The sequence below is a fragment of the Andrographis paniculata genome, unplaced genomic scaffold, assembly GCF_009805555.1.
Source record: "Andrographis paniculata isolate CXL003 unplaced genomic scaffold, ASM980555v1 Contig49END, whole genome shotgun sequence".
NCBI classification, from domain to species: Eukaryota; Viridiplantae; Streptophyta; class Magnoliopsida; order Lamiales; family Acanthaceae; genus Andrographis; species Andrographis paniculata.
The window spans coordinates 446,013-462,645 of record NW_026137583.1 but is presented as its reverse complement, the minus strand read 5'-3'; positions in this window follow the sequence as shown (position 1 = coordinate 462,645).

The window sequence follows — 16,633 nt, the reverse complement described above, 5'->3', positions numbered from 1 at the left end:
GATGATTTACTAAAGACAGTGGCTAATTATTTTGACCAGCTCTCACACAATACATTGAATGCAGTCTTCTTAAGTTTTCAAGGATATATTGTAGAGATAATAGTCAATAGAGGTGAAAATAATTACAAAATACCACTTAAATCCTGGTTGAAGACATCCAAGTGGATATGGAATTGATCAAGACAGTCATTGATTATTTGATGAATAATAACCAAGCTGAGGGTTTGGAAGATATCATAACAATAGTCGACGTAATATAATGTTAGGAAAGGTTGTATGTAGTAATGATTGTTTATTGCTACAAAACATTTCACGTAGGAGGGTTATTTAAGCAATAAATAGTGGTGATATTTTTTAATTATGTATTGTGGACAAAAAATTGTGTTATTTTTAATAAACACAAAATTTGTACAAATTATATTTGAATTGAATTTAAAGCGGGTATTATCTAAATGGATCCTTTGATTCTCCTTCCGGGTCGATTTATTTTCCAACTTGGTTTTCTATTGCTTCTTTGATCCGAAGATATTTGGTCTTCGGTTTGATTTTGCCGGCTTTTGGAGGGTTTTGGTCTCCGTGCGGGCGATTTGATCGTCACATTTGGATTTGATGTCTTTTTTTAGACGATCCGAGGCTTTGATCTTTGATTTGGCTTTGCCGTCTTTTGGAGAACTTTGGTCTCCATGTAGGCGATTTGATCATCGGCTTTAGATTTATGTCTTCTTTAGACGATCCGAAGCTTTGATCTTTGATTTGGCTTTGCTGCCTTTTGGAGGACTTTGGTCTCCATGTGGGCAATTCGATCATCGGCTTTGGATTTATGTCTTCTTTAGAGGATCCGATGCTTTGATCTTTGATTTGGCTTTGCCGCCTTTTCGAGGGCTTTGGTCTCCGCGTAGGCGATTTGATCATCGGCTTTGGATTTGTTGTCTTCTTTAGACGATCCGAGGCTTTGATCTTTGCTTTGGCTTTGCCGCTTTTGGAGGACTTTGGGGCGATTTGATCATCTGCTTTGGATTTGGTGTCTTCTTTGGACGATCCGCGGCTTTGATATTTGATTTGCTTTTTCCGCCTTTTGGAGAGCTTTGGTCTCCGTGTGGACGATTTGATCCTCAGCTTTGGATTTGATGTCTTTTTTGGACGATCCGCAGCTTTGATCTTTGATTTGTCTTTGCCGCTTTTGGAGGGCTTTGGTCTCCGTGCGGGTGATTTGATCCTAAGCTTTGGATTTGATGTACTCTTTAAACAATCCACAACTTTGATCTTTGAGAAGGTGGATTTGGTGCTCCATAACGCTTTTGGTGGCATGTCCCTTTGACTTTTGGATCGAAGAGGGCCGAGTTGATGCTTTGTTGAAGAATGCGATGAACATCTTGAAGCTTTGAGAAGAACTTTGAAGACCTTCCCTTGGCTTTGACGAATTCCTCAACGGCTTTGAGAGCTTTGATCCTTCCTCCGGCTTGGACATACGACGAAGAACGTTAACTTTATTGATTCGTCAACCAATATTGGATCATTTGTCCAAATAAGTGACTTTCGACGAAGAACGCTTCGAAGGACACGAAGAACATGAAGAACAATACAGAGAGAGTCTAGAGACTTACCCTTTGCTTGAATCCTCGATGCAACTTCAGTGTTTCAAATGAACTGACTATGGCTCCTATTTATAAGGGATGGGTGGCTTCGGCTTCCTTTTTTAATGGTGACATGTGGCGCATTTTGATTGGCCAATAGGAAGATTTTATAATCTTTCCTTTTCCATTGGATGCTCTTTTCCATTCTTGACGGATTTGATTGTGCACCTTCCTTTCTCGCCAAGATCTTTATATCATTTTCCTTTTTCAGAAGATATTAATTTATATACTTCCTATATTGACAAGATTAATTTATTTTGCTGCCAAATTTATTATGGCTCTATTTATGCACGTAATATTTGTATGATATCTTCCATTTTAATCAGATTTTTGCATTAATGGTTGATATTTATTGTACAAAAATTAACATGTGTGCATAATTAAAGACCATATATTTATTTTATTGGAAGTCTAAAATCACCAAAATACATGATATTTAATTGATTTTAGACATATATTTTAGTGTCTACAAAATGCCCCCTCGAGACTCTTTTAAGCCGACGCAAAGCGTTTAAGGCGTGAATGAGTCTCGCAACATAAGTCAATTTTTCTTTTTGACTGAATTTTTTTTATGGCTATCTTTTTTTTATTTTATTATTTTTTTTAGCCAATATTTTTTTCAAAGGGTTTTTTTTTTTGACAAGATTTTTTTTTCCAATTGATTTTTTTAAGCCAGATTTTTTTTGATTTTTTTTGACGAGATTTTTTTTTAAGCCCGATTTTTTTTGGACTTTTTTTTTGCCCAATTTATTTTTTAGGGCTTTTCTTTTTTTTTTTTGGCATAATTGACTGAACTCGAAGTTATATTCCAAGTTGCCTACGTATCCAGTTAAGGAATCAAGTCATAACGTAGTTCAAAAAAAATTGAATTTCTTTGTTTTTGTTAAACAGTTTATTCTCGTGTTAAGGAGTTTTGTTAGAAAGTTTATCCTCATTCCCAAGAGATTGCATAAAGTTTATCCTCATTTCCATGAGTGTTGTAGGTACGATTGCCCCCACTGTTTGAAGTGTTGTATTTCTCGTCATCTGAGAAATCTTCAGTAGGTGGTCCATACATTTCACTAGACATCATGCTCAATTCCATATCATGAGCGCGAGTGGCGAGTTCTTCAAAAGTATGGGGTCGGATCCCTTGTAGGATGTATTTCAAGCCCCATTGCATCCCTTGAGTACATATTTCTATGCCGGAAGCCCCGGACATACGGTCTTTGCAGTTGAGGCTTAGACTTCTCCAGCAGTTGATGTAGTCAATTATTAGTTCATCTTTCCATTGACGGTTGTTGGTAAGTTCAGTCATGCTGACAGTTCTCTTTGTGCTGTAGAACCGATTCAAGAACTCGTACTTTAGTTGTTCCCAATTGTCGATGGAACTAGCCTCTAAGTCGATGTACCAGTCGAAGGCGTTGCCGTTTAGTGACCGCACAAATTGTTTGACTAGGAAGTCTCCATATGTTCCTGCATCGTTGCATGTCTCGAAAAAGTGCGCTATATGTTGCTTTGGGTTGCCTTTGCCGTCAAATTGTTGAAACTTTGGTGGTTGATAGCCCGTTGGAATTCTGAGGGCGTCAATTCTTGCAGTGTAAGGCTTGGCGTAAGTGTGCGTCGGCCTTGAACTCCCTTCGAATTCTTTTTTGATTGCCCCCTTGATGTATTTGTCAAGTTGGGATATATGGATGAAGAAGTTGGATGATCCTTGAAATGGATTTAATTCCGCCACCTTTTCTTTGCCATGACGTTGCTCCACAAATATTGCCGCTTTATTTTGGACCACTGGGGAAGATTGTTGCTTTTCAGTTGCATGGCCGGCTTCTTCAGGCTTGTCCAGCTTTGTGAGAAGTTTTTCAATGAGGGTGTCTTGTTGTTGCATGTGTTGAGACATTCCTTCAACGATTTTGGCTAATGCTGCAAGTTGATCTTCTATATTTGAAGCGTTGATAGTCATCACCGGAGCAGAGCTTGATGCGGTTGAATGACTTGAAATTGGCCGATGAGTAGATGGCATGAAAGTACCTTTGAAGCTTTTATATTCCTCGCAGAGAAGACTTTGATCCACAATCTTTGGGTCCTCAATATTTAAAGCGTTGGTAGTCATCACCGGAGCAGAGCTTGATGCGGTTGAATGACTTGCAGTTTGTTGAGGGGTGACCAGTGCGGCAGTACTCTTAAAGTTGTCGTCTTCTTCATAAAGTGGACTTTGCTCTATGATTTTTGAAGAAGTGTCTTCAGATAACGACAATGCTCTTTTGGTCACGCTTCGTGTTGTCATTCCAGTTTTTGTTGAAGCGCTTGAGGTTTTGGACGCGATGGGTGCGCCAACTTCTTTGGCGGCGACGGCGGCTTGAGAAGCAACTTTTGACGCAACGTTGGAAGTCTTGATCTTGTAGGAAGCCATTGGTTGTTGAAAGTTCGTCGGAAAGAGAGATCAAAGGTAGAGAGGTCCGAAATTGTATTATTTTTAATAAACACAAAATTTGTACAAATTATATTTGATTTGAATTTAAAGCGGATCCTATTATCTGAATGGGTCATTTGATTCTCCTTCAACGTCGATTTCTTTTCCAACTTGGTTTTCTATGGCTTCTTTGATCCGAAGATATTTGCTCTTCGGTTTGATTTTGCCGGCTTTTGGGGGGCTTTGGTCTCCGTGCGGGCGATTTGATCGTCAGCTTTGGATTTGATGTCTTTTTTTAGACGATCCGAGGCTTTGATCTTTGATTTGGCTTTGCCGTCTTTTGGAGGACTTTGGTCTCCATGTAGGCGATTTGATCATCGGCTTTGGATTTATGTCTTCTTTAGACGATCCGAGGCTTTGATCTTTGATTTGGCTTTGCCGCCTTTTTGGAGGACTTTGGTCTCCGTGTGGGCAATTCGATCATCAGCTTTGGATTTATGTCTTCTTTCGATGATCCGATGCTTTGATCTTTGATTTGGCTTTGCCGCCTTTTCGAGGGCTTTGGTCTCCGCGTAGGGGATTTGATCATCGGCTTTGGATTTGTAGTCTTCTTTAGACGATCCGAGGCTTTGATCTTTGCTTTGGCTTTGCCGCTTTTGGAAGACTTTGGGGTGATTTGATCATCTGTTTTGGATTTGGTGTCTTCTTTGGACGATCCGCGGCTTTGATCTTTGGTTTGCTTTTTCCGCCTTTTGAAGAGCTTTGGTCTTCGTGTGGGCGATTTGATCGTCGGCTTCGGATTTGATGTCTTCTTTAGACGATCCGCAACTTTGATCTTTGGTTTGCCTTTTCCCCCTTTGGAAGAGCTTCGATCACCGTGTGGGCGATTTGATCCTCAGCTTTGGATTTGATGTCTTCTTTGGACGATCCGCAGCTTTGATCTTTGATTTGTCTTTGCCGCTTTTGGAGGGCTTTGGTCTCCGTGCGGGTGATTTGCTCCTAAGCTTTGGATTTGATGTCCTCTTTAAACAATCCACAGCTTTGATCTTTGAGAAGGTGGATTTGGTGCTCCATAATGCTTTTGGTGGCATGTCCCTTTGACCTTTGGATCAAAGAGGGCCGAGTTGATGCTTTGTTGAAGAACGTGATGAACATCTTGAAGCTTTGAGAGGAACTTTGAAGACCTTCCCTTGGCTTTGACGAATTCCTCAACAGCTTTGAGAGCTTTGATCCTTCCTCTGGCTTGGACATACGACGAAGAACGTTAACTTCATCGATTTGTCAACCAATATTGGATCATTTGTCCAAATAAGTGACTTTCGACGAAGAACGCTTCGAAGGACACGAAGAACATAAAGAACAATACAGAGAGAGTCTACAGGCTTACCCTTTGCTTGAATCTTCGATGCAACTTCGGTGTTTCAAATGAACTGACCATGGCTCCTATTTATAGGGGATGGGTGGCTTCGGCTTCCTTTTTTAATGGTGACACGTGACGCATTTTGATTGGCCAATAGGAAGATTTTATAATCATTCCTTTTCCATTGGATGCTCTTTTCCATTCTTGACGGATTTGATTGTGCGCCTTCCTTTCTCGCCAAGATCTTTATATCATTGTCCTTTTTCGGAAGATATTAATTTACATACTTCTTTTATTGACAAGATTAATTTATTTTACTGCCAAATTTATTATGGTTGTATTTATGCACGTAATATTTGTACGATATCTTCCATTTTAAGCAGATTTTTGCATTAATGGTTGAAATTTATTATACAAAAATTAACATGTGTGCAAAAATTAAATACCATATATTTATTCTATTGAAATTTTATTTTCTTCCAAAATACATGATATTTAATTTATTTTAGACATATATTTTTAGTGTCTAAAATATGGTAATGAGTAAATATGGTAATGAGCTGGAGATCAACATCATTGAGTGTCATCACATCACCCCCAGGTATCTACAATTACTCAAAAACTACTCTCGAATTGATTTGTTAATGAATTGAGTGTGTGTGGATAACTTACAAAAAAAATTGTGGTTGTATTACTTATGTAGTAAGCCTCTGAAACAATGAGCATAACACACACAAGTAACAACCTGTTTCAAACCGATTCAAGGTTAGAAATCAAAACAATTTCAAGGGCCAAGCTAATTAAAGGACAAACAATGCACAACCAAGAACATTGTACAACAAAAATCACACAATCAAAATGGCAAGCATTTTACCTCATCGTATTCGGGAAAAGTCAAGGCCAGAGAACAATAAATCCTTAAGAATATAATCTTACCTTCTTAAAGCACAACAAGGGGCAGAGTCGTCAAAGTTCTTGAGCCTCCACCACTGAATATGCCTTTAGTTACCAAAGAAGGTAACTCAAACTCGTCCTCAGTGTCCGGCACAACCAAATCATCATATATCTCACATGTTTTCAGCACCATCGAAACCAGATTAGAGTCCCATGATGAAAGTAAAGAATCGCACAATGTAGACGTCAGATAAGGAGTATAGGGACAAACCTCATTGGAAAACCATCCCCCGGTCTCCAACACTGTAGATACATCGGAATCGGGGTAAAAAATCAAGGCATCAACTTCGGCATCAATGAGGGACTATTTGAATACTTTATTCGTCAATATTCTATTGCCACAGACCCATTACATGCCTCAGTCACCAACCACCCTACGCCATCTTTACTCCGCTTTCCACATTAAATTTCTTTAGTGTAATTTTACTTATAGTGTGATTCAATCTCAATTTCAAATACATAAACTAGCTTGCACATTTGACTTAAGTTTTCCTCAACATTAACGCCCTGATTCCGACCTATCACTCACCGGTTATCATGAGAAAATTTGATGAATATTTTTGAACTAAAATATGACATACATTAATTAACCATCAATTTCCTTCCATCTCTGAAGCCATCTCAAAAGTAAGATAATTCTTTACAAAATACAAAAATATTATCATCATTATACAAAGTATTAGAAAGACTACCCAATATCGTATTGTTGACCATGTAGTCTTTGTGGGCTCACAATGCATTGTTTGTGTGGATTTGATAGTCCGTGTTGGACTCAATAGTGGTTTTGCTTTCCTGCATCACAAACATTGCGAACCCGATTGAGGTTCAGTGGAAAAATATTTTTTTCTTTCCAATGCTTGAGGTTTACATTGGTGATTGGTTTAGGCACTAGCAGTTGAGGCATCATCCTCAGTGCAAACACAAAAGAGCATCGTCGCCTTCGGCTGACTGTTTGATTGATCTGCAAGCAGGGATCTCTCCATTTGGGCTTTTGGCTCTTGAATAGTAATCACTTTCCCCAGACGGGATAGCGGGATCTCTACTTTATTCTCAGTTTCCTTGCCTTTGCCCTTCTTCTTTCTCGTAAGCTTTTTGGCTGGGTTTTTGGCCTTTGTCGCTTTAACCTTTAGCCTCGACTTCTTGACAGTTGGCTCATGAGCGAGAGCCTCCAGCATTTTTGATCGATTTTCTTTCTTTTTAGTAACAGTGGCAACATTCTTCTCACTATTCTCCCCACCGGCCTTAACACTCCTGGTTGTCTTCTTTGCACTGGATTCTTTCTCAAGCTTTTCTGCTTCTTGAGCCAAGAGTTTTGTGATATCCAGCTCAACCTTGGAAGCTTCATTGAAAATGTTTCCTCTAAATCTTGGCCAACGACAGCCTTTTCTTCTAATTTCTCCAGGGAGCGAACCAGTTCCCCCCTCACTACTTTGAGTTTCTTCTTTAGGGGTTGGGCAACTGCGGTCACTTCTCACATCCTTTTCTTCTTTAAAATTGGGTTGAATCCCTTATCCTTCAGCCACTTCTGAAGGAATACAACAAGTTCTTATGGCATCATAGATAACTCAATGGTAGGAGTGGGTAAATCAACACTTGTTTCTTTGCATAGCTCTTTTATCAGGGTCTCATGACCCAACATCTTGTCAAAAGCAACTCTAGAGCAGATATTAATGCAGATGATATAGCCGAAATCAATATCAGCCTTCTCTTCCAGAATGGAACGCAACGCTACTAAAAATTCTGACTTGATGGCCGAGGTGTGACAAGTAATTATAATCCTACTTAGAGACTATTTCACACCCAGTATTTTTTATCATCATCCACCGACCCAAATTTGAGATTTCTCTTTTCATAGACCGGGGTGGTGGCCACAGTGTTGTGTAATGACTACAACTCTAAAAAACTAGAAGTCTTGGCCCATTCCAGCTTTGCTTTTATCTCGTCCCTAGAGTGGCGGAATGGCCAGCTGAGAAGTCGATTGGTCTTCTTTGACGAGGCGTCTAACCACTTGCCTCGGACACACAAAATCCTTGGGTTATGTGCTTTAGCCAAATTGGTAAAGAAATTCCTTACCAACAATACATCAATTGGCTCCGCTGCGTTCAAAATTAGCTTTGCCAGGCTCCACTCATTTATCCACTCTTCGGGCGGGCCTTGGATATGCTCAGCGGTGAAGCCTTGCTCATATACTATCCCCATCGCCTTGGGGAGTTCATAGCTCATAGCAAAATCTTAGTTGACGAAATGAAGCCTGTCAAACTCGGGGTTGTTAGAGACAACTTCAGCTGCCTCTTGAGCGACCTTCTTATGAAATTTCTCCATCTTGTGTGCCTTCATCCTATGATCAATGTTGTCCACCCTGGAAAACTCTTTTTCTATCTCTTTCCCTAAATATTTCTTCAGTATGGTGTAGCTCAACCACCAGTCATCTATAGGATACATCTGAGTGGTCTCATCCGTATACTTGAACCTGAGGTAATCGTCTGGGAAGATTGGGATGTAATATTTGAATTCAACGGCCTTCAATCTTCTTAACTCAGCCCATTTTTTTATTGCCACAACAACTTCCTCCTTCTACAATACGCTTTGGATGGTGGTGGCTCAACCAGCTCTCCTCCCGAGCAAATCTCAACAACCTTTCTACCGTTAGTTGACAAAATTATCTGAACTCTTTTCTCATGGGGCATAGGTGCTTGTCTATCGGGTCACAGAAATGTTCGGTGACAGTGACTTTTCTTTCAAATAATGTTCTTCGTTGGGTGTCGTTGAAGCCTCGTTGTAAATCCCCTAAGGTCAAGTAACAACCGAGTCAAGAATTGGCTTAAGCTAGCAAATGCGATCACGCTCCTTCATCCGAGCCGCCCTACAATTATACATATATTTTTCGCTATCACACCATCATCATCCCGCTTATTTCATCCATGGACATTTAGTCATTAGGAACGCAAAAGTCACACACAAACGCCTCGCTCCATCTTTTTCGAGATAATCATTTTTTAGTTAGATTTGATTTCTGCAATTTATCTTTTCAGTTCTTCAATTGCATTAACTCATTGCATTTTTTTTCTAATTAAATATAGGATATTCGCATATTCCTTGAGTTCGACCCGAATACTCACCGGTTAAAGAGATTTTTTTTATTTTTGACGAAGTTTTTGGAGTTACTACACGAACATGCATAACACTATTTTCATTTTATGCATATATCAGTTTTTGTATCTTAAAAATATTTTTAAATCTCCCAAAAAATTTTGATCAAATTTTAGCGTTGTTGCCGAGGAATAAGCCTTAGTATATTTGTTTTAATTGGAAAATATTGAGTTTAATGCTAATTTATTTTTAATTTTGAATTTTATTTTATTTTGAACATCTAATCCATCGGCGGTATGCTTTGTATGTTTCGAGAGTCCGATATCCTTTGAGGATCAAACCTGCGTGACATTTATCTTTCGGAAGAAAATTCAAAAAAAAATTCAAAAAAAATAAAATAAAATTCTGCAGCACCTCTGCTCTCGCTGCTCATTTCAAAATCCTATTCAATTTCTATATATATACATATAAATAATAATACTAAACATAATAATAATAACAACAATAATAATAATAATAACCGTAATAGTAGTAATAATAATAATAATAACTATCACTAATAATTAATATATATAATAATGATAATATGTGCGCCGCTTATCTTATTTGTTTCTTCTGTTTTGTTGTTGCCTTTTATATATATACACAAAATATAAATAAATAATAATAAGTATATTATTAATTAATTTCATTATTCATTTAGGACTTCCAGCGACCGGTTCGCGCATATTGAAAGTTCCAGTGCAAAAATAAAATCGGCGTGTATCCTTATGAACCAAGCGCTTGCAAGCAATAATTGGCTCATAGATTGAAGGTGCCCCCCCGCTGCAGCGATGGAGGCCAAACGGAGAAGCCCCGAAATTGCAAGCGCACAACGGCGTCTAGATCTATTTCAAGCCCCAAGTGAATCGCACCGCCTATAAGTGAAGCAGCTGTAAGCGGTATCCGCAAGCGAACCGGCCGGTCAGGCAAAACCAAGAAAGTTTTCTCCACCCAATTTAGGGCAAAAATCAAGGCGAATTTTTCAATTAATTCTCAGTTGCTGCTAGCTAGTTTTTTTTTTTTTTTTACCCAATCCTATGTTGTGTATTTAGTTAGGTGCTCGATAAATTATTTAGCTGTTAGACGGATCAGTTGATACGTGGCGCTATAAAGATTAATGCTTGTCTGTTGTAAACTATATTGCTTAGCTGTTAGCTTTAGGTCTATTCGTAGTTTAATTCTAGTTAATACATACTTGGTTATTGCATTAGCTTAGTCTGTAGTTACTCTTAGTAATCTGCTGCTACTGTAGTGCTTATATTAGTGTCTGGGATTGGTAATTAGTGTAGCATTGATCTAAACGTTCGCAGAACAAATGTAGTAGGTTGGCTTTAGCTTAATTAAGTTAGATTAGTTGGGTTTTGAATTGTTGTAATATAATCTGATCCGTTAATTTGCTGCTAGTTCCTTCTTTCTTTCTTAATCAAATTGCTGTTAGAGCTATTAGTTTAATCTATTGTGGTGTAATTGTTAGGTTAGGAGCTGAAGTATTGTCAGCTTGTTCATTCTTTAGTTTTTTTTTTTTTTTTTTTTTAATTAGGAGCTGAAGCGTTGTCATGTTTTTTTTTTTTTTTTTTTTCATTCTTTAGTTTTAATTCTAGTGTAGGTGGTTGTCAGAATATTCGTTCATTTAATTAACTTGATTTAATAATTTACTAGAATAATAATATAGGTTATCTGCAAGCACGTGTGCAATAACTAATTTATGTGAAGTTAAATTATTTTGGCCTAGTTTATTAATTTATATGGAATTAAATTATTTTGGCTTAAATTATTTATATTTATTTTCAATTTATGTTATTTAATTTATTTTGTTTAATTTATTGTTATCTAATTTATGTTGAATTGAATTACTTTATATTATTATATTTATTTTTATTTAGAATAAATTTAGCTGTGAAATATGTTATTTTCTCGAATAAATCGATTTTCATTGTACTTAATTTGAGTTTGAAATTGAATCTATTCAATACTTGAAATTCTTTTGAGTATAAGTATAAATCTAGATTTTAATAAAGTTGGTTGATATCCCCTTCGTTTCATTTGTTCCATACTTAATCTAATTTTTTTAGAACTTTCTTCTATTTAATTGCGTTTCTTAGCGGAGATGATGAATTAAGTTTCTTTAAAAATAAGATTGACGAACGAATAGTGTGAGGAGGATGCCGATCATCTTTACATGCGACTTGACTTGGCAAAAAAGAACAAAAGGGTCGACGTAAAAATGTCCAAACTAATTTATTATCTGTAGCAATGTCTACCGGGCCACCTTGTTGCTTAATTTATTGTACCATGTAATTTATTATGGCGGTTTATTTAAAGTTTTGAGTCGTCGCTTCATTTGTAGAAGCTACTCCGAATACTTAGGTTTGAAAATATTTTGGAAGACATAATTTAGAATCTTTGTAGATGAGCAGTAATGCATAAAGTGGCTTAAGGATTTGAACTTTAGCTAAGATTTGCTTGTACACCGTCGTTGATATTGCCAATAATATTGAATCCTTGTTTAGAAAATACTTTGTTTAATTTCACTAATTGAATTTATTCGAGGACGAATAAATGTTAAGTGTGAGGAATTTGATAACTCTTGATTTTGCCATATTTTATAGCTTATATTTATTTAATTAATTAATTATTTACGTCGAGTTTTGATATTAATTATATTAATTTATTCCAATATTTGTATTTATTTTATATTGTATGTATAATATTAATTTATTAGTTTTCAGCTGTAATTTATAATTTATTTGGTGTATAAATTAAATTAATTGATGTGTTCCTTGAATTATATTTTTTAGCATTATTTATATGCTATTTAAGTATTTAACATTGGCTAAATTAATTTTATTTAGTAAGTATATTTATTTAAATAAATATTTATAAAGTATTTCTTATTTGTGTAAGTGAAATAAGCTTGAAAACCGGTCTGGGAGCTCAAAATTGGCCTAAAAAGCAAAAATGACTTCGGGAGCGAAAAAATAGCCGTTGGCGCGAAAGTCAATAAGAGTCAACGATCAATGCCAACGGGTCAAAGTCAACGGGCAATGATGGCGCGGAAAACAAGCGACGGCAACGTAAAATCTGAGTAGCGGCTGGTGCGGAAAGCAAGCAGCGGCTACACCGAAAACAAGCAACGGCTGTGCGGAAATTGTGAGTGGCGGCTGCAATAACTTTGCATGGAGTTGAGCGAAGCGGCGACTGCACGGAAAACAAGCAGCGGCTGCGCAGAAGTTAATGGGCGTGGAAAGCTATGCATGAAGGTGAGTGAAGCGACGGCTGGCGCGGATATTTGAGCGAGTGCGGAATTCAAGCGGCGGCTATGCAGAAAGCGAGTGACGGCTACACGGAATTTTTGAGCGAAGCGAAAATCTATGCATGAAATTGAGTGAAACGGAGGCTACGCGGAATTCCACTGGCGATTACACTGAAAGTGAGCAACAGCTTCACGGACACCAGCGAGCATTAATAGCCAACCACCGCATTTATAAGCATGGAAAACAAGCGAGCGGCGGCTGCGTGGAACGCAAGCGGCAGCTACATGGAAAGCGAGCGGCAGCTGCATGGAAATTTGAACAAAGTGGAATTCTATGTCCATTAATCTGTGAATAACGGCTGCATTTATGAGCGCGGAAACTTCTACGTGGAATTGAGCGATGCGGCGGCTGCAGTGTGGAAAGCGAGCGGCAGCTGCAATTACTGTTGCTGGTCAGCGGCGGTTGTATTAATTGCCGCTGGTCACTGGTGCATTTACTGTGCCACCACAATAATTTCTGTATAGAATTTCGTTGCATTTATGTCTCTTGCACTTCCAGCTGCTGCATTTACTACACAATATTCTCCCAGCTCCCATAATTTAATTCTTACATCATTATTTATCCAATTTTTGGTTATTTTCTGTATTTTTTATTCTAGAACTTTATAGAAAATAGGTAGTTATTAGTAAGTTAATAAGTAGTTATTAGTAGCTATTTTAGAAGTAATAGTAGCTATTTTTAGATGTAGTTATTTATGGGCGATTGTAACCGCCAAGCTTCTAGAAGTTTTTCACCATGTAAATATCCCCTCTAATTGTATATTATAAACACACATATAGTCACAACTATATACATAATCATACACTATCCATCATTCTATACACTTCATTTTCTTCATTTCTTCTCTTCCATATTTTCATCTAGTTTAATAATACGAGATTTTTGATTTTGCGTCGCGAGCAAACTGATTTTCTCCCTCTTTCTTTTAAAACCAGCATACTACTTTAGCTAATAAAATTCCTATCATATTTCTTAACCTCACATTCACCCAAAAATTTCATGTTCGATTTGAATTGTTCAAGTTAGAATTCTACAAGGTTGCGGAAGGGCGACAGAAGAATAGACTCTTTCAGCCTAGTTTCGCGTTGTATTCATTAGCAGATTCTAAGTAGTTCAACGTAGCTAAGTACGTGAGAGCCTTGTCGATCTGCTTAGTTGCTGTTCTGAATTCGATTCCGATTAAAAAGAGGTATCAGAGGGGTAGAGCCACTAGCGGAACGGTTGAAAGAATAATTCATGGGGCATAGGCGCTTGCCTATCGGGTCACAGAAATGTCTGGTGACAACGGCTTTTCTTTCAAATAATATTCTTCGCCGGGGTGTTGTTGAAACCTCGTTGTAAATCCCCTAAGGTTAAGTACCAACTGAGTCGAGAATCAGCTTAAAAGAGCAAATGCGATCACGCTCCTTCCTTCGAGTCGCCCAATTATACATATTTTTTTTTTTTTATCACACCATCGTCATCCCGCTCATTTCATCCATGGAAATCTAGCCATTAAGGAACACGAAAGTCACACACAAACGCCTCGCTCCATCCTTTTCGAGATACATATATTTTATCGCTTTTTAGTTAGATTTAATTTCTGCAATTTATCTTTCCAGTTTTTCGATTGCATTAACTCATTGCACTTTTTCTAATTAAATATAGGATATTCGCATATTCCCTGAGTTCGACTCGGACACTCACCGGTCAAAGAGATTTTTTATTTTTGACGAATTTTTTGGAGTTACTACACAAACACGCACGACACTATTTTCATTTTATACATATATCATTTTTTGTATCTTAAAAATATTTTTAAATCTCCCAAAAATCTTTGATCACTATGGTCAATTATCACTCTTGCCTTTAATTGTCACCCTAACAAAATATATTTCACAGGTGTCACTTGTACATTCTCACACGTGCGGAGTGGAATTGTGCTATAGAGGATGAAAATCGCGAAAATGTGATACTTGTGGGATATATTTTGCTAGAGTGACATTCAAAAGACAAGAGTGATAATTGCTCAGAATTACATGAGATTCGCACGATTAATCTGAAATAACTAAACGAACCAACTTATGATATTGTTTTGTCCATCCGAGATCATTTAGGGCCCTAAAAAATCATAAATGCTAAAAAAATATATACTCATTGTCAGACTCAAAATTACAAAAAACTCGCACGGTTAATTTAGGGCCCCAAAAACCGTAAACGCTAAAAAAAAATGTACAACTATTTTTAGACATGAAACGTTTCATCCGAAACAACCAAACAAACTACCCAACGATATTATTTTATCAATCTGAAGTTTTCTAGAGCCCTAAAAACCCCAAACATAAAAAATGTAAATTTATTTTTTGAGTCAGAATTGAACTAAACTTGCACATTTTATCTGAAATGACCAAATGAAATATAAACCCATTTTAGACTGACAATTAGATAAAATTTTCACGGTTCACCTGAAATGACCAAACAAATCAACCAATAATATTTTTTTATCAATCCAAGGTTATTTTGTGCCCTTAAAACCCTATATGATAAAAAATAAATAAATAAAAAAAATTAATCAATTTTTAGGCAAAAAAAAAAAAGAAATTGAACAAAATTCATATGGTTCATCCAAAACAAGCATACAAATCAACCAACAGAATTTTTGTTACTCTGAAGTTTTTTAGAGTCCAAAAAAAGCCAAAATACTAGAAAGAAAAATGTAAACTAATTTTTAGACTTAAAATTGGATAATTATTAATTTTTCCTTTTAATAGTCACCCTGACAAAATATATCTCATATGTGTCCCTTTTTTGCAATTTCATCCTCTAGCCGCATGTCGGATACAATTGTTGTGACACGTGTCCTGCGGGTGTCGATGCGAGTGGGATTGTGCTACAGAAGATGAAAATCGCAAAAAATGGACACATGCTGGATATATTTTGCTATGGTGATAATTAAAAGGCAATAGTGATAATTGGCCATAGGTACAAAATATTTATTGCAGTTTTTCCCATTTCAATAGTATTATTATATTATTATTTATAAAGGAATAAAGGTGGGTGATTGGGCGGGACGACTGGGTACGTATTGACTTCTAATATCAAGTGAGACCAAACAAGCGAGTGGGACGAACGGTACTGAGCAAGCACAAACGCTCCTCCAGCATGTGTTAGGGTGAAGCAAGCAGGAATGGATGGTTTGGGTCAGATTCTAAGTACTAGAATTAAAAAACTATCTAAGTTATTCTAAGAAAGCAGGAGTAAAGCAATAAATTATAATGTATTAACGCGATAAAATTTTATTCTACTAAGTAATCTAATCTATAGAAAAACCATAAACTAAGCTAAAAAAGAGTGATAACTAATCTATTGGAAAGCTGATAAACTATTCCTATAGGCAAGCAATAGAGTCATCTACTAAAACGATAAACTATATAACCTAATTAAACAAAGTTTCAGAGGAAGGCGATAAGATGCTCCCTGAGCAATGGGACTTTGATCTATTTCTACATAACTAGTATAAATAAGTGATAAAGACATCGCTGGTGAGCGATGGGTCTAACTATGAAAAAAATAATTCTAACTATGAAAACGGTAACCGTAACTAAGAAAGGTGTAAGTTATATTAGGAAAGATGTAACAATTGAACTAGAAAGTAATAAAAATATCAATAAACTTAGGGACGGATATAAGATTAGACAGTTATGAGGTTGGGTTCACTATGATTCAAGAGCAAACAATTAAACTTATATCAGGTTCATATCTTCTTCGACTTGTTTCAACACATGCCCTTCGATATAAGGTTTCAGTCTTGCACTATTGACAAGGAAGAAATTTTTTTTATTTTTTTTAAAGGAAAAGATTTATATGT